At 39.2% G+C, this 24,879-nt stretch overlaps 1 pseudogene; it reads right to left on the reverse strand.

The window, feature by feature from the left end:
• Window positions 13,562-19,514, reverse strand: LOC18774992 (annotated as a pseudogene).

A 24,879-nucleotide genomic window follows, 5' to 3' on the forward strand; every position in this document is an offset into this window, starting at 1 on the left:
ACAACCAACGCCACGTATGGGGCCTGTCCCAACGCCGGATAACCTACGCCACGCGGGACCTCAATATCATATCACAAAGCTCCCCATACGCCGGTACAACTAACGCCACGTATGGGGTCTGTCGACACGCTGGATAACCTATGCCACGTGCGACCTCAACATAATATCACATAATCTCCCCATACGCCGGTACAACCAACGCCACGTATGGGGCTTGTCTCAACGCCGGATAACCTACGCCACGTGAGACCTGAACATCATATTACATAGCTCCCCATACGTCGGTACAACCAACGCCACGTATGGGGCCTGTCCCAATGCCGGATAACCTACGCCAAGCGGGACCTAACTTTCACTTGGTGGTACTTGTAGTGGATCCAACATCCGAGGAGGTACCTAAAGTAGTGCGTATAGCACTCCAAACTGACACTTTAGACTCTGTTGTACCCTTGTACAACCATATATAATTATAGTTATATAAATTAATTCTAATATTGTGTAACCCTCCACAATCATCTAGCACCCGATAATCCCCCCTAGAAAAGTGAGATTACTCCGGGAGACTCACGATCAACCAAGGGTCAAACTACTCTAACCCTGGTCAACCGGACCTGCAAAACCCACGACCTCCAATTTTCGATCCGAAAGTCCCTATGGGTTCTACCAGGTATAGGACACTTGTCCTGCAAGTTTGGTTCAGATCGGACGGTCGGATTGCTCACGATCGCACGATCTGACGGTTAATATAAAATATAAACTTAAAATTATTATTCGGAACATCCGGGGCTCCGATTCACGATCCGTGAATTCCTACACGATCCTAGAAATACCTAGATTAACATATATTAAATTTGAGACCATCCGACGGTCCCAACCTATCGAACTCGGATAACGCATAATATGCGATTATCAGTTCGATAGTCAAACGACGTCCGAATTGAGATCCGCGAAATCCTACGCACTCGTGACAACCTAAGGATCTCATCGGAACACATCGCTACTTTTTCTACAGTGCCCACACGCCGCCGCACGCGCCGGCAGCGCGTGGGTGCCCATAGCGATAACGCTTCGCCAGAAAATCTCAACATCTCGGCTCCAAACTCCTACCCTAGGTATAACACCCTATTTGGAGCCACTTTTGTTCTTGGACCTACCCCAAAAAGTGGCCGAAAATGGCCGATCACGGCGGCCGAAGTTTTGGCCGATTTTCAATTCGAAAATCGAGTGATCTAGAGATCGAATCGATCAAAACCCAACCAACAGGCAGCTAGAACAGCTTGAGAGGTTCAAAATCCATACCTGGGTCGACGGAATTGGTGGCCGGAGGAGGGAGATCGACGGCGTTGAAGTTTCGACGACTTCCCGGCGATTTTCTGCATTTTCCGGCCAGCACCGGCCGCGTCGCCGGCGGGGAACGGTCGGGGAAGGAAGGGGACGTCGTCCCGGTCATTTTGGTACCGGCCCCGCCCACAGCCGTGGTCGGTGGCCGGAGATACGAGGAGAGAAAGAGAGAGAGCTGACGGGAGAGAGAGAGAAGTCGCGGGAGAGAGAGAGAGAGAGAGAGAGAGAGAGAGAGAGAGAGAGAGAGAGAGAGAGAGAGAGAGAGAGAGAGAGAGAAAAACCAAATTTTATAAAAAATCTCATTTCAAAATATTTACGATTATGCCACTGGACTTCTTTTGACCATATCTCTCTCGTTACAACTCCGATTCGAGCCCACTACGTGTCTGTGAACTCGTCTCAGTACGACCTATTCAAAAATATTAGTCACGGTCCCAAACTCTCTCCGGTTAAAAATATGACTAAAATACCCTTAAATAATTAAATAATTAAATGAGGGTAAAATTTGGGGAAATTTGGGGTCGGGGTGTTACAGGACCCGATCCAAATTCCACTTTAGAATTCGTGTCGGACCCCGTGCGTGTCCGACACCTGGCGAATGTCGGGCACAAAAGACCTTTTTACCCTTCCAGTTACAACTAAGATTTAAAATTTTCCCTGGACTCCTACCGAAAATTCGGTAGAGTCTGTCCTCTAATTTGTCCAAACCCAAAAATTTTCACTTGTCAAACAAGCAAATAACTTTACACCCAATTGCCAGAATAAGTAAACAAGGTATCCAACAGTTCTGGTTCTCAACTCTAACCAGATATCAGAGCAGTTACTAATATTTACAAGAAATTAAGCGTTTTACAACAAAATCCTACATTTCGTAGGTGGCGCGGGAGCTAAGAGAACGCCCGGTGGTGGATTCTTGTGCACGTCTACTGCCTGGGGCGCAAAACATTTGAAAGTGTGAGTGGACAAAAATAGAGTTCTCGAAACAAATTATGAACATAATAACCCCCACTGTAAAAACAAATATATATAAAAAAACTAGACTTTTTCCTATTCACTATATTCATATTAAAAATCAAAGCATTCTCATATATACATATGTAAAACATGCTCAATGTCGAGAAAACTCGCATAAAATTACTGTAATCAATATTCGCATAAAAGCACTGAAATCCCTTTAAAACTACCACCTAGGTGTACCCCTGTAATTCCGTCAATTCCCCTGGCAGGTCTCGGCGACACACAGTCTATCCGAGCCGCAAACTAGCAGGATTCAGGGGACCGCAGTCAGCCTGATCTGCTGGCAGGTCTCGGTGACACAAAGTCAACTCGAGCCGCAACTGGCAGGATTCAGGGGCCCGTAGTCAGCCTGATCCGCAATCCTGGCAGGTCTCGGGACACCAAGTCAATCCGAGCCGCAAATCCTGGCAGGTCTCGGGACACCAAGTCAATCCGAGCCGCAAATCCTGGCACTCACGGTCCGGGCATCCCCGAAAATCGTGAGGCAAATGTCAAGTGCACTGACAAAACTGAGGGTAAACTAGATGTCTTTAGACATCGGCATAACTGAGGGTAATAACCATAGCTGGGTACCCACGGTGGTTTAAAATAAAATATCTTTGAAAAGTCTAATAAATGGCTGAAGTTTGTTAAATCTAAAACTATGCTGCTATTTTATCTGATATAAACTCAAATTCTGCTTTCTATAACTCTTAGCATATTCAACTGAGTAGCACCAAAAATAAGGATATTTCACTTCACAATTCATGCTAGGAAAAACATATTTAATAAAACTTATTCAAGATCAAATAATGAAATTCATTTAGATAAACTCATTTATAAAAGAAAAGTCCACTCACTTTTGGTTCGAGCTAGCTGGACCTCTTGAAGGTCCCTCCTGCGGGTCGGTTTGGCCCCGGGTGCCTGATTAACCATGAATATTAAATTAATAAAACTGCTCAATAAAAATATCAAATTAAAACCCTGACCCCCGGCTCCTAAACACACGTGCACTAACTTTGAGTCATTCCTATGCCCACTTTAGCATTTTAGACGTTTAAAACGGTTTTAAAAGGCATGAGGCCTTAGTAAGCGATAAACTGCTAGACCGGTCGATCCGAAACCCCGTGGGGTCCACGACCTCGAATGGCCGAATTGGACGGTTGGATTGACCACAATCGTGTGATCGCTTAATTTCCAAACCCTAGCCCCAGGGTTCGCGATTTCGGAGTATCCGGGACTCCGATTTGCAATTCGTTGAATCCTACACGGTTCTGAAATTATGTAGAATAACATATCCGAATTTGAGTGCGATCCAACGGCTCGACAGTATTGAACCCGAAAATCGCACAATATGAAAAATCCGTTCGGGGCTCAAACGGTATCCAAATTGAGATCCGCAAAATCCTACGCGTTCGTGACAACACGAGGATCGCAAAAATACACAAGGTCACTGCACTACCCTTACCCACGCGCCGCCACACGCGACGGCAGAGGTGGGTGTCCAAAGCAATAACGTCTCGTCGGAAAAACTCAACAAAATCGAAGGAGAATTGAAGGAGAACGAAGGGTTGGATGTTTAGCCCAAAATCGGTCGAATTTCTCCTTTTTTCGGCTAGCTCCGGTCGGCTCGTGGGCGGAGATCGGTCGGGATGTGACGGCGAGGTCGAGGCGGTTCCGTTGGCACCGGCGCCGTGGCTCGGGGTGGCTTGTGGCGACGGCTGGATTGATCGGAAGGAGGGGCGGCTGGCTCGCGCGCGCGGGAGAGAGAGAGAGACAGGGAGGAGAGAGAAACTGAGGGGGAAGAGAGAGAGAAGGGATAAAAATCTGATTTTTGTCCAAATTACCATTTTGCCCTTCACGGTATTTTGATCGTATTTTCTTCGTTACAACTCCGATTCGAGTCCACTCCGTGTCTATGGACTCGTTTCGTCGTGCTCTACGCAACGGTGTAAGTGAAATTGTCAAATTACTTCTTGGTCAAAAAGTCAACTTTTTCCCCAATAAAATATGGTGAGGGCAAAATCGTCCTTTTCCCAAAATAAATTAATAATTAATTAAGGATTTTTGTTTTGGGTTGTTACAATCTACCCCCCTTAAAAAAAATTTCGTCCTCGAAATTTACATACCTGTTACTCGAAGAGGTAAGGATACTGTTCCCGCATTTGATCCTTAGGTTCCCATGTGGCCTCTTCCACATTATAACTCCTCCATAAGACCTTCACAAGTGGAATCTCCCTCGAACGCAAAACTTGCATCTTCCGATCTAAAATCTGAACTGGTTGCTTGACATAAGTCAAATCTTCTTGTAACTCTATCGGTTGTTCCTCCAACACATGAGAAGGATCAGAAATGTATCTCCGGAGCATCGAGACATGAAACACATCGTGCAACCGGGAAAGATCTGAAGGCAAGGCAAGTCTGTAAGCTACTGGGCCTACACGCTCCACAATCTCGTAAGGTCCAATATAGCGAGGACTTAGTTTCCCTCGCCTTCCGAACCGCACTACGCCGTTCCAAGGTGATAACTTCAGAAATACCCAGTCACCAACCTCAAACTGGAGGTCTTTTCTTCTGTTGTCTGCATAGCTCTTTTGTCTGTCCTGGGCCGTTTTGAGTCGTTCTCGAATTAATTTCACTTGTTCCTTCATCCATTCGACATCATCTGCCACTTCCAATCTGTGTTCGCCTACTTCATCCTAGTAGAATAGAGTTCTACACTGTTTTCCGTATATGGCATCAAATGGGGACATTCTGATACTCGCCTGGTAGCTGTTATTGTAGGCAAACTCCATAAGTGGCAACTTCTCATCCCAGTCATCCCGAAACTGCAGTGCACAAGCTCTCAACATATCTTCTAAAGTCTGAATCGTCCTCTCAGACTGACCGTCTGTCTGATGATGAAAGGCAGTGCTAAACTGCAACTGGGTTCCGAATGCTTCATTTAACTTTGTCCAAAAACGGGAAGTAAACCGTGGATCTCTATCAGAAGTAATAGATACTGGCACCCCATGAAGTCTCACTATCTCATCTATGAAGAGCTTCGCCAACTTATTTAACGTGTAGCTTGCTCTTACCGGTAAGAAATAGGCAGACTTCGTGAGTCGATCCACAATCACCCAAACTCCATCATGCTTATTCTGTGTTCGAGGGAGCTTGAATACGAAATCCATAGTCAGATGCTCCCACTTCCATTCAGGAATTGGAAGTGGTTGTAACAGCCCTGATGGTTTCTGCCGTTCCGCTTTCACCTGCTGACAAATCAAGCACTTCCTGACATATTCTGCTATCTCTTTCTTCATGAAAGGCCACCAGTAGTGCTCTCTCAAAGTATGGTACATTTTAGTATTTCCAGGGTGCATTGCAAAGGCTGAACTGTGGGCTTCCTCGAGAATTTCCCTCTTTAGAGCTTCATCATTAGGAACATACAACCTGGTACCCACCATTAGAGCTCCATCATTTCTAACTGAACAGTCAGTTCTGTCACCACTTTCCACCTCTGCTCGTAGGGTGCAAATCAAGGGATCCTGTGCTTGAGCGGCGAGTATTCGTTCTATTAGTACTGGTCTCACCTGGAGAGTAGCTAACAGTGCTCCCTGCTCATCCACACCCAGCTCAACTCTGAGCTTTCTCAGTTCTATCATCAACAGTACGTATCTCCCTCGGAGATAAGCTACTGAGCCAGAAGATTTCCTGCTGAGTGCATCAGCTGCAACATTAGCTCTCCCCGGATGGTGCTCAATGATACAATCATAGTCCTTGATCAACTCTAGCCATCTTCTTTGCCTTAGATTTAACTCCTTCTGAGTGAATAAATACTTTAAGCTCTTGTGATCTATAAAAATCTGGCATGTTGCTCCGTACAGGTAGTGCCGCCAAATCTTCAAAGCAAACACCACTGCTGCCAACTCCAAATCATGAACAGGGTAATTCATCTTATGCTTCTCTAGCTGTTTAGAAGCATAAGCAATAACCCGACCATGTTACATTAGCACACACCCAAGTCCCTGTTGGGATGCATCACTGTAGATAACCAAGTTCCCACTATCATCTGGAAGTGTCAAAACCGGAGCAGTGGTTAACCTGGTTTTGAGTTCGTTGAAGCTTTTCTCACACTCATCTGACCATTCAAACTTAACTCCTTTTCTTGTCAAACGAGTGAGAGGCGCCTCTATAGTAGAAAAGCCTTTCACGAAGCGACGATAATCCTGGCAGGTCTCGGGACACCAAGTCAATCCGAGCCGCAAATCCTGGCAGGTCTCGGGACACCAAGTCAATCCGAGCCGCAAATCCTGGCACTCACAGTCCGGGCGTCCCCGAAACTCGTGAGGCAAATGTCAAGTGCACTGACAAAACTGAGGGTAAACTAGATGTCCTTAGACATCGGCATAACTGAGGGTAATAACCATAGCTGGGTACTCACGGTGGTTTAAAATAAAATATCTTTGAAAAGTCTAATAAATAGCTGAAGTTTGTTAAATCTAAAACTATGCTGCTATTTTATCTGATATAAACTCAAATTCTGCTTTCTATAACTCTTAGCATATTCAACTGAGCAGCACCAAAAATAAGGATATTTCACTTCACAATTCATGCTAGGAAAAACATATTTAATAAAACTTATTCAAGATCAAATAATGAAATTCATTTAGATAAACTCATTTATAAAAAAAAAGTCCACTCACTTCTGGTCCGAGCTAGCAGGACCTCTTGAAGGTCCCTCCTGCGGGTCGGTCTGGCCCCGGGTGCCTGATTAACCATGAATATTAAATTAATAAAACTGCTCAATAAAAATATCAAATTAAAACCCTGACCCCCGGCTCCTAAACACACGTGCACTAACTTTGAGTCATTCCTATGCCCACTTTAGCATTTTAGACGTTTAAAACAGTTTTAAAAGCCCTGAGGCCTCAGTAAGCGATAAACTGCTAGACCGGTCGATCCGGAATCCCGTGGGGTCCACGACCTCCAATGGCCGATCTGGGATTCCTTAAAGGTTCCTCACAGAGAAATACCCATATCCTGCTAGTTTAGCCCGAATTGGACGGTTGGATCGACCACAATCGTGTGATCGCTTAATTTCCAAACCCTAGCCCTAGGGTTCTCGATTTCGGAGTATCCGGGACTCCGATTTGCAATCCATTGAATCCTACACGGTTATGAAATTATGTAGAATAACATACCCGAATTTGAGTGCGATCCAACGGCTCGACAGTATTGAACCCGGGAATCGCACAATATGAAAAATCCGTTCGGGGCTCAAACGGTATCCAAATTGAGATCCGCAAAATCCTACGCGCTCGTGACAACACGAGGATCGCAAAAATACACAGGGTCACTGCACTACCCTCACCCACGCGCCGCCACACGCGCCGGCAGCGGTGGGTGTCCAAAGTGATAATGTCTCGCCGGAAAAACTCAAAACCACGGCTCCAAACTCCTATCCTAGGTAAAACACCACATTTGGAGCCACTTTTGTTCTTGGACATACCCCAAAAACTGGCCGGAAACGGCCGATCACGGAGGCCGAAACTCGGCCGAATTTCAAATCCAAAACTGGGCAATCTACGGTTAAAATTGATGAAAACCTATCCAACCATCAGTTAGAGCACGAAAAATAGGTGAGAATCCATACCTTACTCGATAAAATCGGAGGAGAATTGAAGGAGAACGAAGGGTTGGAAGTTTAGCCCAAAACCGGTCGGATTTCTCCTCTTTCCGGCCAGCTTCGGTCGGCTCGTGGGCGGAGATTGGTCGGGATGTGACGGCGAGGTCGAGGTGGTTCCGTTGGCACCGGCACCGTGGCTCGGTTGGATTGATCGGAAGGAGGGGGTCGGCTGGCTCGCGCGCGGGAGAGAGAGAGAGAGAGAGAGGGAGGAGAGAGAAACTGAAGGGGAAGAGAGAGAGAATGGATAAAAATCTGATTTTTGTCTAAATTACCATTTTGCTCTTCACGGTATTTTGATCGTATTTTCTTCGTTACAACTCCAATTCGAGTCCACTCCGGGCTCGTTTGGTACACAGGACTGTCTTGGCATGAACTATGCTTAGGGACTGGCTTGGCTTGGCTTGGCTTGGTCTAAGTTGGATAACACTTATCCTATGTTTGGTGTATGTTTGGACTAAGACTAGAATTTTTTTATTTTTTCAAAAATATCTATATATATGTATATATGTATTTTATAATATATAAAATATATATGTATATATACATACATATAATATATGTACATATAGGTGTAGATATGTTTATTATAATATACATGGGTATAATACATATACATATATTTATATATATGTATGTATATTATAATATATAATATATATATATGGGTATGTTATAATAATAATAATAATAATAATAATAATAATAATAATAATAATAATATACATGTATATACGTGTATATACATATATTATATATGTATGTATATATACATATACATTATATATATTATAAAATACATATGTATATATAATATATGTATAATATATGTATATATATTATATATTATAATATACATATATATACGTATATACATGTATATAATATATGTGTATATATGTGTATTTATATATTATAATATATATGGGTATAATACATATATATATGTATATTATAATATATATACATATAGTATAAATATATAATGTATATGTGTATATACGTGTGTATATGTATATTATAATACATACATGGGTATAATATATATACACATATATGTATATATACTTATATATATATATATTACATATATACATGTATGCTATTATTATAATATTAATATGTATGTGTATATGGGTATATTATAATAATAATAATAATATACGTGTATATATCTATATGTATTTATATATTATATATGTATATATGTGTATATATACGTGTATATATGTACATTAATATGTAATATAATATATATTACATATATACATGTATACATGTATGCTATTATTATAATATTAATATGTATGTGTATATGAGTATATTATAATAATAATATATGTGTATAGATCTATATGTATTTATATATATTATATATGTATATATGTGTTTATATATATATACATGTATATATGTACATTATAGTATATGTGTATGTAATAATAATAATAATAATAATAATAATAATAATAATAGTAATATATGTTATTAGTATTACAATATAATATATGCATCTTATACATTGGTGAACATAGGACTAGCTAATCCTCCCTTTCTACATGGGCTTAGTAGTCCCCTCCTAATGAGGTGTTTTTAGTGGGCCCGGTATTAACAATCCCATCTAAGACTAGAATTAAATGAAACAAACATGGTACTAAATTTAGTCCAAGCCAGTCCAAGCCAAGACTGTGTACCAAACGACCCCTCCGTGTCTACGGACTCGTTTCGTCGTGCTCTACGCAACGGTATAAGTGGAATTATCAAATTCATTCTCAGTCAAAAAGTCAACTTTTTCCTAATAAAATATGGTGAGGGCAAAATCGTCTTTTTCCCAAAATAAATTAATAATTAATTAAGGATTTTTGTTTTGAGTTGTTACAATTCTGTTGTTCATGCATAAATGTGTGAAGAGTATCGGTCAAAGATAGCATAGCAGTGAATGCTTCCAGGGTCTTTGTGCACAATCAAAAGAAAGCATCAAGTGAAGAAAAAGGCATTTTTAACTGAACATGTGAGTGCATTGTTACAATATAAAATTCCTCCAAAATATAAAGACCCTGGAAGTCCAACTCTTTCGTGTGTAATTGGAAATAATTTTATTGATCGTGCATTACTTGATTTGGGCTCCATTGTAAATTTATTGCCTTATTCAGTGTACTTGCAGCTAGGTCTTGGTGAGCTTAAACCTACAAAGGTAAAATTGCAATTGGCTGATCAATCAGTAAGGACACCGCGAGGGATTACTGAAGATGTGTTGGTCTAAGTGGACAAATTTTATTATCTTGTTGATTTTATTGTTTTGGACACTGCACACGTTTCAAATTCTGATAATTAAATTCCTGTGATTTTAGGACGTCCTTTCTTGGCTACGTATGACAGGACCCGATCCAAATTCCGCTTTGGAATTCGAGTCGAACCCTTTGCGTGTCCGACACTTGGCGAATGTCTGGCACAATTGACCTATTTGCCCTTCTAATTAAAACTTATTTTAATTTTAGCCTTGACTCCTACCGAAATTTAGGCGGAGTCTCCCCTGTAATTTGCTCAATCTCAAAATCTACACCTGTCAAAACGAGCATAAATATTTACACAACCAATTGACAGCATTTTTAAAGATACAATTCACAGTCCAGTTCTCAATCTAGGAAAAATATCAGAGCAATTCTAATAGTTTACAGATGAGTTAATCCTTTTACAAAACAAAACTTCTGTAACAAATGAGAAGCGCAGAAGATGGAAAAATGGCTGGGTGGTGGATTCCTGTGCACGTCTACAGCCTGGAGGCGCAAAACATTCAATAAATGTGAGTGGACAAAAAATAAAAGTTCAAACAATAGCATTAGAATATACTAACCCCCACTGTGAAAATTGTTAAGTAAAACTGAATATTTAAACTGCATTTGAATTATTCTAAATCAAGGCATTCACATATTTATATACATATATGCAAATCATATTCAAGATCAATAAAACTCGCATGAAAGCACTGTAATCAATTTAAAACTACCACCTAGGTGTACCCTTTTTATTCCGTCAATTCCTGTATCCGTCAATTCCTCTGGCAGGTCTCGGTGACACAAAGTCAACTCGAGCCGCAAACTAGCAGGATTCAGGGGACCGTAGTCAGCCTGATCCGCAATCCTGGCTTTCATGGTCCCGGCGTCCCCGAAACTCGTGAGGCAAATGTCAAGTGCACTGACAAAACTGAAGGTAAACTGGATGTCTGTAGACATCGTCATATCTGAAGGCAACAGATACTGAAAGCAAACTGTTTCTGTATTGGGTACCCACGGTAGTTTAAGAAAATATAAAACTTCAGAGAAAATATAATATATAAATATAATAATATTTCTGAAAGATCTGATGAATAACTGAATCTTTATTCAATCTAGAACTCTGCTGTCATTTTATCTGATATAAGCTCAATCTCTGCTTTCTATAACTCTTTAGCAATTTAACTAGGTAACAAATAAATAAAGATATTTAAATTCAACAAAACATGCTAGGAACAATCATAATCAATAAACTTTATCCAAGATCAAATAATGGATTTTATTTGCATAAAATCATTTATAAAAGAAAAGTTCACTCACTCCTGGTCTGAGCTAACTAGACCTTCTGAAGGTCCCTCTTGCGGGTCTGCCTTTCCGGGTGCCTGGGTCGACGGAAATGGTGGCCGGAGGAGGGAGATCGGCGGCTGTGAAGATCGGGTGACGTCGGCCGCTTCTTCTCCAAATTCTGGCGAAATCGCGGCGGCTGGAGGTGGGATGTGGCTGGGGTTGGAAGAGGACGTCGTCCCGGTTATTTTGGTACCGGCCTCGTCCACAGCCGTGGCCGGTGGCCGGAGTTGCGAAGGAGAGAAGGTGACGGTGCTAAAGGGAGGAAGAGAGGTCGCACCAGGAGAGAGAGAGAGAGAGAGAGAGAGAGAGAGAGAGAGAGAGAGAGAGAGAGAGAGAGAGAGAGAGAGAGAGAGAGAGAGAGATGATTTTATAAAATCCCTTTTCGAAATATTTACGATTGTGCCACTGAGTTTCTTTTGATCATAACTCTCTCGTTACAACTTCGATTCGGGCCCACTACGTGTCTATGAACTCCTTTCACCGTGCTCTACGCAACGGTGTCTGTAGAATTGTCAAATTCCTTTCCGGTCAAAAAGTCAACTTTTCCTTAATAAAATATTGCAAGGGCAAAATTGTCTTTCCCCAAAATAAATTATTGATTAAAAATAAATTTTAGGTTTGGGTAATTACAACGTATGCTAACATGAATTGCAGAAGTGGAGTCATGAAACGTTGTTTTGGAAATATGACTATGAAAGTTAATGTTTGTATTGTTTATAAACAGTCATCTGGGGAGGAAGATGAACCTGAATCTGTGAATTCTATCTCAACTTTATCGCATGATCAATTTGCGAAAAGTAGTGTTGTTTCTTGTTCAGAAAAGTTTCAAATTAATTCTGACGGTTCTAATTTAACAAGAAATTCACAAATGACTGAACTTGGTTCATTATTTGATTCTTTACAGGTACAGGAAGGGATTGGCTGGAAACCCAAAATTGACAAACTTCCACCTTTATATGATGAGCCTATGATGTCAAGTGTAAATAAGGCTACAGGTTTTGTGTTTTGTGTACTTCTTATTTCTACAGGTTTCATAACGATTTATTTGAAGGTGGATAAGAACTTAAAGATGCGTCTTGGACACCTGGTGCAAAAATTCCAACTCTTCTTTTAAACCTTGAATCTACCTCCACCCTTGATCATGCCACTATTGGCCCATTAATCAAGATATTGGATTTATCCAATGCCTAAAAACAAGAAAAGTAAAATGAAATCCTGCCAATTTCATGAAACTCAGTAATTTATTAAGATGAATTAAAGGGTGCATTACTCGGATATTTCGGAGCTTCTTTTGTATTATAGTTGCATTCTCCATAGTTATTAGCATTTTCAGAGGACCAGGGTGGAAGAAAGTTGACAAATATCATAGGTGAGGGCACACTGCCAGCCTCAGCAGTAGAATAGATGCCGTGACTTCTTTCAGCCGCATTACTACTCTTACGTAGATAACACAGATTCCTAGCATAATTCCTCTTCACGAGGCACAAGGTCCACTTTTAAAAGAATTTTAACACGAAATCACTGCCTTTATCAATAAATGTCATGCATTTCAGTAATCTGGAAGTTAAGTGATGAATCATCTACAGGCCTATTTCTCTACAACTAATTAATCAATCAATTGGGGAAATTAAAGAATTTTATGAAGGAAAGGCTACTTTTATTCAAAAAAACTCGAAAGGATTGTCAACCGTTGATGTGTGCATGGATGGTCGAGAAAACCATTTTCATTGTATATACAATATTCTTTAAATAAACCAAACAAACAGAATCCAGATGGTAAAATTTGGGAAAAGCAGTGATCATGGTACAAAACACTCAAAAGTAATAAAATTTTGGATGCCATCTTTCAGGTCTTGCTAAAACTTCCTTGCATCTAATCCAAAAAATAAAATTAAAAATAAAAAAAAACTTTGAAGCATTCGAGTTTGAGGCCCCTAGGAACATTGTAACGTAACACACTAAATTTATATTTGGCAATCGAAATGAAAGTCCACTATATATTCTTTTCCTGTATCTACTTACATATATTGGTAGAGAAGAGAAGGTACAATTACAAAACAAGAAATTAACTCCGCTGCAGGCCTTTGCTACTACTTGGGTTTAATCTTCGCCGAAACTGCGTATCCACCACTGTAATCAAAGGCACGAGTGCTGTCATTCACTTCCTTTTTTGGCAAGCCATCGTTGTACGGATGCTTAGGAGCTCCTTTTGATGCTGCAAATTCTGTGGCTGATAAAGATGCTGATGTTGAGTTTGTGTTCATGCCATCATTCTGCAGAATGGTTTCAATAGCCTTCACAAGCTCACTCATTGTGGGGCGGTCTGCAGCTGATTCTTCAACGCATTGCAGGGCCAGCTCCAGGAACCTCCCAAACCCAGTAAGAGTTCCAGAATTTCGAATGCTTCGATCCATTAACTCCCTCAAACCATAGTGTTCTTCATCATTCTTGTCCATCATCAATCGTACCTCGCGGACGATGTATTTTCCCTTCTCAATAGGCTGCCTAGCCGTTATCAATTCAAGCATCACCACTCCAAAGCTGTATACATCACTCTTCTCAGTTAACTGTTGAGTCATGTAGTATTCAGGATCAAGATATCCCTGCAAGAACAAAACAGAAACTTAAAGAGTAAAAACTCAAGAATGTGTCAATGGGATGAATATATGTTGAAATGCTAATAACGTAAAGCTTACCAGTGTGCCTTTGACCTGAGTTGAGACATGCCCTTTTCCACTGTCAGCTACCAGCTTGGACAAGCCGAAATCTGCAACCTTCGCGGTTAAATGTTCATCTAATAGAATGTTGGTGGACTTGACATCTCTGTGAATTATAGGAGGATTTGCAAGCTCATGTAGGTAAGCTAGTCCTCTTGCCGAGCCAAGGGTGATGCGGAGTCTCCTTTTCCAATCAAGATGAATACCAGATCTCCCTGCAATTCATATTTAAGCAAAGGTGAAGTTGGTAACTATGTCTATTGCAAACAAGTTATCTCTATGCAATATGAAATAGCTGAGAGTAAAATCTTTGAACTAACCTGACAAGCTTTCCTTGAGTGTTCCATTAGGCATTAACTCATAAACCAGCATCTGTTCTCCTTGTTCAAAACAAAATCCCAAAAGGCAAACAACATTTTTGTGATGAACTCGCGAGAGCAACTCGATTTCAGTCTTGAACTCAAGGCCACCCTGCATTGATCCTTGCTGAGCTCTTTTGATTGCCACCACTTGTCCATCAGAAAGCATGCCCCTGTAAACCTATGGACAACCAACCAAAAGGTGAAAAAAAAAACATCCTTTAACTTGAAGCAGAATTTCATAGATGTTACTGAAATACTTGCATTAATATACCTTCCCGTATCCACCAGATCCTATCTCATTACTGTCAGAGAAATTATTTGTGCATTTCTTAAGCTCATCAAAAGAAAAACATCTTGCTCCCTTTAACTGTGGTGCACCACCACTGTCTTTTCCGCTTGGTGCCCAAGAAGCTAGAAGATAGAGAAAAGGAGTGATATAAGCAAACCAACTTCTAATGTCAATGAAAGAATTTCAATGTACCCAATCATAAACAACAAGAATAATTAATTACCAAAAGGTCGGCTTAATCCAATGGCTCTTTCTGCACGTTTCTTTTGCCTAATGGCATATATTCCCACTACCACGAGGCCCAGTACAAGAACTACACAACAAACTGATATCCCAATAATAACACCAGTGCTCATAGAACTTTTATTCCCACCTGAAACAATTTTGGGTTTTTATTTTCAGTTTAATCAAGCTTCTAATGCAGGGAAATGGCATGCGAAGTAACAATGTGATTTAAATTACCTGGGAAAGTATAAGGAGCTGGAATAAAATAATAGGGTCCAAACTCCTCCGGTGGCTTGTAAGTTTGGTTGCTCAAATCAAAACCAATCCTTATAATCTCTGACCTATTAAAATATATTCCTGTAGGTGGAAAGAGTGCCAGATGAATTTGAAGATAGTCATTAATGTCAAAGAAAGGGTTTTCAAGAGAAACGGAACCAGGAGTGAGGCCAAGTTTATCCCATAGACTCATTTCTAGTGAGTGAAACGTATTCACATTTGACAATTCCCTGAAAGAGGGTGCTCTGAAATACAATGTTCCTTCAAAAGGATATGCACATTGACAACTCTGAGGGCTGAGCTTCTGATTATCGGGGCATGTAATGCATGCACAATTTGAGCTAGTAGTATACGTTTCTGCATCTTGTTGCGGAAGCTGACAGAATGAATTTGAGCTAGTTCCATTGGTGCAAACTGGGTTCCCTACAAGTCTGCAATATTTAAAAATGACAACTAAGAATGGTGTTGATAAATACACAACCATAGAAAATCAAGATCAAGGCCCATGAACTGTCTCACAATAATGTATGTTTGTATTCAGAAGGCGGATTTATTTTAGGAATCTGATTGTTCTGCAGATCAACAAGCTGCAGTTGTGGACTGATGCTATCACCAAAGTTCAATGTATCGTTAAATGAATTGTTTTTCAGTTTCCTGTCAAGGGTTAGAAAAAAACATGAATGGAAAGTTTCCTAAAATTACAGTCAAAACTTGATGCTTTCTTCAGTATTCTCCTTAAACTTACACTTGCTGCAATGTTGGGATGTTGAACATCTTCTCTGGCACAGTCCCTTCAAGTGCTCCAAATTCTAAAACGCTGTGTTACATAAAAGTAGAGAATTTCAACAAAAAATTACAACAAAGTTTTCAGGGTGTACTTTTCCAAGACTCATTCATAGATACTAAGACATTTTTGTGTAACCTCCTAAGGACTTACATAGTGGTGATTGAGGTTAAGTTTGAGAACCAACGTGGAGCTTCTGATGGGTCAAATGAGTTGTTACTCAGGTCTCTGGAGTAAAATCATTAGGATTTATCAGTACAACAAAAGAACAACTTGCAGGAAACTTGAAACTTGAAATGACAGCTCCATGCCATCTTACTCACACAGTATGGAGGGACCTCATTCCAGTTAAGTCAGGTAAAGGGCCTGTCAATTTGTTGTGAGCCAAATTTCTGGAAGAGAACAAAAACTCATGTAAAAGATGATTAAGAATAATTAAGGTAACTGTTAACAGCACATTAGAATAGCCTCTTAGAGACTTGATACTCACAGTTCACTGACATGTTTTAGGTTGCTGATATGTGAGGGGACATTTCCTGTTAGAGCATTTCTATCAAGCCGACTGTTGCAAACAAGAAGGTTTTGAATCCAATAAGTATCAAGAAGCAGATACTTATATGTGAAAGAATAACAAAATGGAGCTGTTTTTGTACTCACAGAACCTCAAGAGTCTGAACGAGTGCTATGGTTGATGGAATCTCCCCAATAAATTGATTTCCATCAAACAAACTGCAGTTGAAGAATGACAAGCAGTTAGATAAATATAAGTACAGAACATAAACTGATAGATGGCATCTGGCTAAATTAAAAAAATGATCGAAGGGATCAACTTACATGTGTATCAGTTTCATCTCAGAGCTGAAAAGTTTGGGATGAATGGTACCTGAAAGCTGGTTCTTGCTGAAATGGCTGCATGTCCATATTATCAGTTTAATGTTTATGCAATAAGCAATGGCATAATCCCTATTAGAATTTCATCTTTTCACAATGAAGAGAGTTTGGGAAATGGAAAAATACTCACAAGTGTTCAGCCTTCAATAGTTTGTCTAAGCCTGAGGTAACGGGGGTTGAAATTGGTAGAGTTCCAGTCAACTGATTGTCTACCAGGTCCAACCAGATAAGATTGGAGAGGTTACCCAAAGAAGCAGGTATTTGACCAGTAAATTTATTTGTATTCAGAGCCCTGAAAAGAACAAAAGATTTATATAAAATTGGGAAAGAAAAAACTTAAAATGGTTTGCACTAACAGTATGATTATCAATTCAATTCTTACAAGAAAGTTAGCTCTCCAAGATTGCCCAATTCCTCTGGAATATTGCCACTGAAGCCGCAGCCAGCTAGGATCCTAAAAGATGAAAAGAGTCTTGTATACTTATCCAATATAAAAACTTATATTGCATATACAAAGTTCAAAAGGTGCAAATATGAAAATTGCTTGCTAATTTGTTCTTACAGGATATTTAACTTGCTCAGATCTCCTAATCATGGAGACGGAGAACCCGTGAGGCCTTTGTTGGATGAAAGGTCCCTGCAATGTTAACGTTTCTACTTCGTTACAAAAAGGAAGCCATGCTAATCAAAGATTGAGTGATAACAAAATAATTGATACTGCAAAAGAAATATGTTTTATGCATATGTTTACATACTGAATCTACTGCATTGCATCTGGGTTCAATTCATAATGTGCTGCAAACATAATGCTGGTACAAAGAGGAGCAATTATACTCACAAGGATATTAATTCAGAGAGTCCCCCGATATCGCCTTCAATTTGTCCTTTCAAGTCCATTGCTGATAATCTCCTGCACATAAAAAAGTGCAAGGTTGAAAATTTGTGTAAGAAAGTAAGTCACCAATGCCCAGAACTACAAGGATCCCGTGAAAATTCAAAGATGAACAATGCTCACAATGCGGTCACCCTCGAATTGTGGCAGGTGACTCCTTCCCAGTTCATTCCACAGGGATCATTTGACTTGTCGTTCCAGCTGGGTGGAAGATTCGTCCATGCCCCCTTCAAGGATATGAAAACAGCAGCTGGACCAACAGACTTACAAATCAATCTACTACCTCAACACAAAGTTTGTACACACATATGTGCAGGATGTTCAACTTACAATCAAAATTTAGCCAAAACATTAAGAAAAGCTTGCATTAAACACAATCTAAATGGACTAATTACCAAGTTTGCATGCAAAAACATGAGAAACAGGAGGATCAACATGATATTGCAAAGTCTTTCCTAAGTCAACGCATATCAAGGCCAAAGCACAAACTACCAAAACCAGTTGGGGACCTATTAAGGCGCGAGGAGGTGCAACTGCACATCCCCTCGTCCGAAAAACCATTGTAGGTGCTTCAAATTGCCCATTTGCTCAGCCAGTAGTGGTGCACAGTTGCATAGTGCACAGATTACTTGATTTCCATTTTCAGCACTTAAGTAAATGTTTTTCTCCTTTTACTTTCATTTATTTTTATATTACTCCATTTACCTAAGTTTACAATGTAAATAAGGAAGTACCCCTCATTTAGATTCAAATAAAAATACTAGAAAATCAAATTCCCATCAAATCAAAATATGGAAAATCGGTTTTGTGCAAAATATGATTTAGGCTAAAAATGATAGCACATTAAGTCAATATATACTTTATAATAAAATCACATAAAATCAAGTTTTCTTATTTGATGTGTAAGGAATACAAGCTGCCAAAAATGATCTTAAGAAAATGCATGAAGGGACCTAAGGTCAATCTATGTAAAAAACCTTAGATGTTCAATCCACAAAGGGTTTTTTAGTCTTTCAAAATTGCACCTCAGCTAAAAAATTCCTAGGTCCGCCGGTGACCAAAACCCCAATTTCCCATTAACTAGGAAATCAATAAATGGACAAATAAACATTGATATTTGAGACCATACCATCTCTGGAGTTTGTTTCAGAAAAGATCACATGAATCCCAGCAGAGCAGAAAGCCAGAAAGAGCAGCAACCCCATGGTTGCCATGGTGGTGAAGGAGCAAGCAAATCAAGAAAACTGGTGTCTCTGTGAGGCTGATCAGTTAGTCAGCAGAGGTCAAAAAAAGCACATTTCTTACCCCAGATGGTCAAAAAAGCACTTTGCGAAGACTTCCCTCCACGCAGACACACCCTTCAATTCAATTCCTTCCACTCTACCAACTACACCACTTGAAGATTTTTATTTAATGAGTCCTTGACAGCATGCATGCATGTATGTACATGTTCCGACCAATTTAGAGCAAGTTTTGCTTTGAAAGTTTTGCGGATGTACAAACATAGTTAAGCAGAAACAACTCTCTCATGAGCAAAGCTAGCATCTTTCGAATGGGAACGAAGCTACACAATTCTGAATATACGCCTAAAGTCTCCACTTGCATTGATATAAGAGAGAATTCAACTAAGTCATTCAATGGGTACATTCGGCTTTAGGCGACAATGGGTCCCAGAAGCTGACATGAAAATCAAGGCTCTCGGGGGTGCCCGGAACGTATTCATGATTTGATCCACTTTCATGTTGAATGCATGAAAAGGTTTTCATTTTCGTAAGAAATGGATAAAGACAAGACGATCGTTTTCACAAAACAAAAATCGAATTCAAACAGTCAATTTCTATGGTGCGAAGGGGTCAAAGGTTATTCTACAAAGGATAAAAGTATATTTTTTGTGCCAAGGGGTCAAAGGTTAATAAACAAACTAGCCACAAATCGCCGTCTAGCCATACCAATAAGAACCTCAATTGAAGTTTTACCAATTCCATAAAAAATGTGAGCTACATGAATCAAAGACTTAATATCTGACAACTCAATTGATTAAGAGCATTTAGATTTAAACCCGAGATTTTGTGTTAGATTCTCCTCTTCCCAGAGGACACATTGGGACAAATTCTACTTCAGTTTGGATGGAAAAGAATCCTTTGTATCCCAAAGCAAACGTAGCCTGGCCTACATCTGGCACACCTAAAATTATAGTAGCAAAACCAACCATGAACAATAATTATGATATCTTACAGCTTCTCCTATTCCAGTTTCTGAATTCAGTATCCTTCCTTTCCTAGTGCCTTCAATAGTGAGTTTGACCTAATTACCTTTGAGAGGGCAATCCCAAAGCTAATGGAATGTTATGAATCCTATGAAACAATTCAATTGAGTATCTCCTTAAGTTGTATCGAGGAATTTTCAGATAAAATTTTACACATTAATTCAGCCCGTGTGACAAGTTGAAGATAACATCCATACAACATGAAAGGCCGAAGATGACATATTTAAAAAAAAATATATTAAAAAATAAAAGATTAATGGATTTAATGTGGCTGTCGCTACTGTTGGAGTTATGACTAATACAATGCCATGTATGATCGGGACATATTTGTATGTGCGTTGAAGACGAAAGACAGACTAGCGGAGTGAAGGGGTAAGATTTTTTGTCAAATGATCAAAACCACACAATCTCAATTAATTATAGAAGCACGAGTTCATGACATTGGCTTGTTTGATAGAAGAAGCTTCACCAATTAAAATGTGATCACATGTAAAGAAAGAACAAATGGGATATCAAGGAGAGAGAATGATTATCAATTTGTACAATATTGACTTGCCTTGGATTGGAAGAACTTAGATGAAGCTACACAGGCATCCCCACTTTTGCACCATTTTCCACAAAGCTCTCATCTTGACCATTGAAGATTTTGTAGTTTGATGCACCAGAACTGCTGTTGCAAACCGGGTTCCCGAAAAGTCTGTAAAAGTGACAACCAAGAGCGATGGTGAGGGGAAAATACACAATTATCATAGGAAATCAAGATCAAGGCCCATCAACTTTCTCACATTAATGTATTTTTGTATTCATAACCCACAGTTATTCTGGAAATCTGATTGTTCTGCAGATCAACAAGCTGCAGTTGTGGGTTGTGTTATGTTTTCCTATTTATATCGGTGCACCAGATGCTATGTTACATCAGGTTTTTATAAGAGTTTAAATTAAGTTGCGTGAACCGATTTGGTGGGTTTGGAAGATAAGTCAAGTCGGCCCTTGGTAATGAGTAGAGACGACTTGACCTAGCCCTATATAACCTTAAGGCCATGCTCTCATCAGACACGTTCTCTAACCTATTCTCATCATAAAGAGAGAGCTGAAACTAGTGCCGAAGCCAGGATTTTATGTGTGTGGGGGCATCTTACAAATTATAAAGAATCAAAAATTCAAACTCACAATATATTTGAAAAATAGTGTATATATATCACATGTCAAGAATTATATTGCTTATTGGTTGCAATCATAATTGTTCTCGACAAAGGGATAGACAAATACATTCTAAGCAAGAAAAATTGCAAGAGATAGACAAAGAGTAGCGATTTAGCAAATATCTTTAAAGCTTTTTCCCCCATTAAACCCAATAGAAAGAAAAAAAAATAAAAAATGCACAAAATAAAAAAAACCTCAAGTCCCTTCGTGTATTCATATCATACATGAAAAAATATTGACTAAGTATGAAAAATGATTTTTCGGAATAATCATTTTCTGAAGATAATTTTTGGCCGCTTTTATTCCTTACACATCAAATAAGAAAACTTGATTTTAGTGTGAAGTATATATTGACTTAATGAGCCATCATTTTTAGCCTAAATCGTATTTTACACTAAACCGATTTTTCATATTTTGATTTGGTGGGAATTTGATTTTCTAGTATTTTTATTTGAATCCAAATAAGGGGTACTTCCTTATTTACATTGCAAACTTAAGTAATTGGAGTAATATAAAAATAAATTAAAGTAAAAGGACAAAGACATTCACTTAAGTGTTGAAAATGGAAATAAGGTAATCTGTACACCTGGAGTGCACCGCCACCAGCTGAGCAATGGGGCAATTTGAAGTATCTCCTTGTACCTTAAGAGATCCGCCACAACAAATATGGGTACATATCAAAATGTGAAGTATTTTAAATAATATACATATAGAAATACATAACAGTATATTATCTTTAAAATATAAAAAAAACTTGAGTAGGGGCTCGGGACCACATTGGTCCCAGTGTCGCTCCGCCCTGGCTGAAACAGATTCTGAGAGAGAGCAGAAGTCTTGAGCCGTTCCTGTTCTTGCTAGGATTGCTGCTGCTACAGATTGGATGAGTTCAGAGGTTGTGTACTCTAAGAAGATGGCTCCAGGTATGTCTTCGTGTCTCTACGTATTTCAGATTGTGTGAAAGATCTTGAATATGTATATCAAGAATATTGAAGAATCTGGAAAAACATGTTTTTGATTTGGTTTTCATATTTTCAAAACTTGAAACATGTTTTTGACCTATCAGATGACCTTAAAACCCTAAAAATGCCTTGTGTTAATTAGGTCATTCCCTATTCATAAAGGTATTTTGCGTGAAAAATGGACACCAAAAACGTCTAAAACACTGTTCATGGTAGTTTTTTTGTTTTTGGTTTTGTTTTTTTTCTATTCAGTACAATTTAGATAGATATTTATTTTTGCTCTGAGAATCAACCAACTTTTCATAACAAAACCAAACCCAAATACTCAAATCCTAAAGAAATAACCAAAAATTGCATCATACCTAAATTGCTTGGTAAGTTTCTTCAACAAATAGAATTTATTAAGTAATTTATTTGTGATGGCACATGATAACATGTAATCTGTGTAAGCTATAAGTAATCTCTTACCACAAATGTGTGATACTTAATTAAGGAAGCTTGCATGTATTATTTGTTAGTTTTGTGAATAAGTAAAACGGAAAACTACTTTCTCTTAACAAATTGAGAATCGGTTTTATTGGAAAGTATTCATACTTTTCTCTTGCAAATCCTTACAGCTTTGAACATTCCCTCAATAAATTTCTCGCAAATTGAAACTCTCACTGGATTGAATTTCAAACGATGGAAGTTCGATCTTGATGTTGCACTAGGCATGAGTGATATCGATTATGCTATCACTCAAGACGAGCCGACCAGACCTGTTGCGAATTCCCCTGCTGAAGTTAAGAGGGTGCATAAAGCTTGGAGGATGGCAAATAAGGTTTGTCTGCTGGTTATGAAGAAGACTATGACGGAAGCCATTTTTGGTGGAGTTCCAGAAACTGAAAGTGCCAAGCAGTTTATGGAATCCATTGAGACGAAATTTAAGGAATCTGGCAAGGCTGAAACGGAGAACCTCATGTCTAGGCTGGCTAATATGAAGTATGAAGGAGGAGGCAGCGTAAGAGAACATCTCATGGGACTCATGGATATTGCTACCAAATTGAACATGCTGAAAGTACCTATTGCCCCAAATTATCTAGTACATATTGCACAGGAATCTCTACCTTATGAGCAGATGAAGTCCACCTACAACACCCTGAATGAGGATTGGACAATAGATGACCTGATTACAATTGCTGTTCTTGAGGAGAATAGGTTGAAAGCTTATAGTGGCGTGGTTAATGTGGTCACTGCTAGGAAGTAGAGAATAAGGGTGCTGCAAAATCGAGAATAAAGAAGCAGAGTCAATCTCAAAAGAACAACCATCTTGGCGTGACCCCTACCACTGAATTCAAGTGCTACTTTTGCCAGAAGGAAGGTCACATGAAGAAGAACTGCAACAATTACAAGAAGTTGTTCGAGAAGAATAAGAACAGAGGTAATAAAGAATTAGTCCTAGTGAGTTTTGAGTCTAATTTAATGGATGTTTCTTATGATTCTTGGTGGTTAGATACAGGTGCCTCGATTCATATAGCTCATAATGTGCAGGAATTCATAAGAAGGAAGGAACCAAGAAAGCATTAAGTGTTCATGGGGAATGGAGAGCAAGTAGCTGTGGAAGCCATTGGAGTAGTGCAGCTGAAATTGGATTCAAGATTATTTAAAAGTTGGATAATGTAGTTTTAGTACCCTCAGTGAAGAGGAATTTGATTTTTGTTTCAAGATTATCAAGACTTGGTTTCGTTTTTCAATCCAATAAAAATGGCTTTGCATTATCTCAGAATTCAAATATTCTTGTTACTGGTTTTCTCTCAAATGGATTATGTTGTCTTAATTACAATACAGAGGGTGAAGTTTTAATGGCTGGATTGAGTGATAAAAGGATTAGAAGTGAAGGAACATCTACTAGGTTATGGCATAGACGTTTAGGGCACATTTCAAAAGAAAGAATGAAAATTCTTGTTAAGAACAAATCTTGCCATCACTGACTTTCAATGATGACGAAATTTGTGTTGAAGTAAAACTCACTAAGACTAAGAAGAAAGGTGCAACTCACAGTTGCGATCTTTTAGAAATCATCCACACAGACATTTGTGGACCATTCCCTCATCAAACAATTGGTGGAAAATCGTTATTTCACCACTTTTCTAGTTGATCACTCTCGTTTGGTTATCTATATCTCATAGCAGAGAAGTCTCAAACTTTTGAGATGTTTAAGATTTTTCAAAGTGAAGTAGAAAGGCAACTTGAAAAGAAGATCAAAATTGTGAGGTCAGATAGAGGGGGGAAATGTTATGGACGTTTTGATGAAAGAGGACGACAAGCTGGACCTTTTGCTAGGTATCTACAAGATAATAGAATAACTACTCAGTACACAATGCCAGGAATTCCGCAATAGAATTGTGTGGCTG

This window comes from Prunus persica, chromosome G6 (assembly GCF_000346465.2).
Source record: "Prunus persica cultivar Lovell chromosome G6, Prunus_persica_NCBIv2, whole genome shotgun sequence".
Classification (NCBI taxonomy): Eukaryota; Viridiplantae; Streptophyta; class Magnoliopsida; order Rosales; family Rosaceae; genus Prunus; species Prunus persica.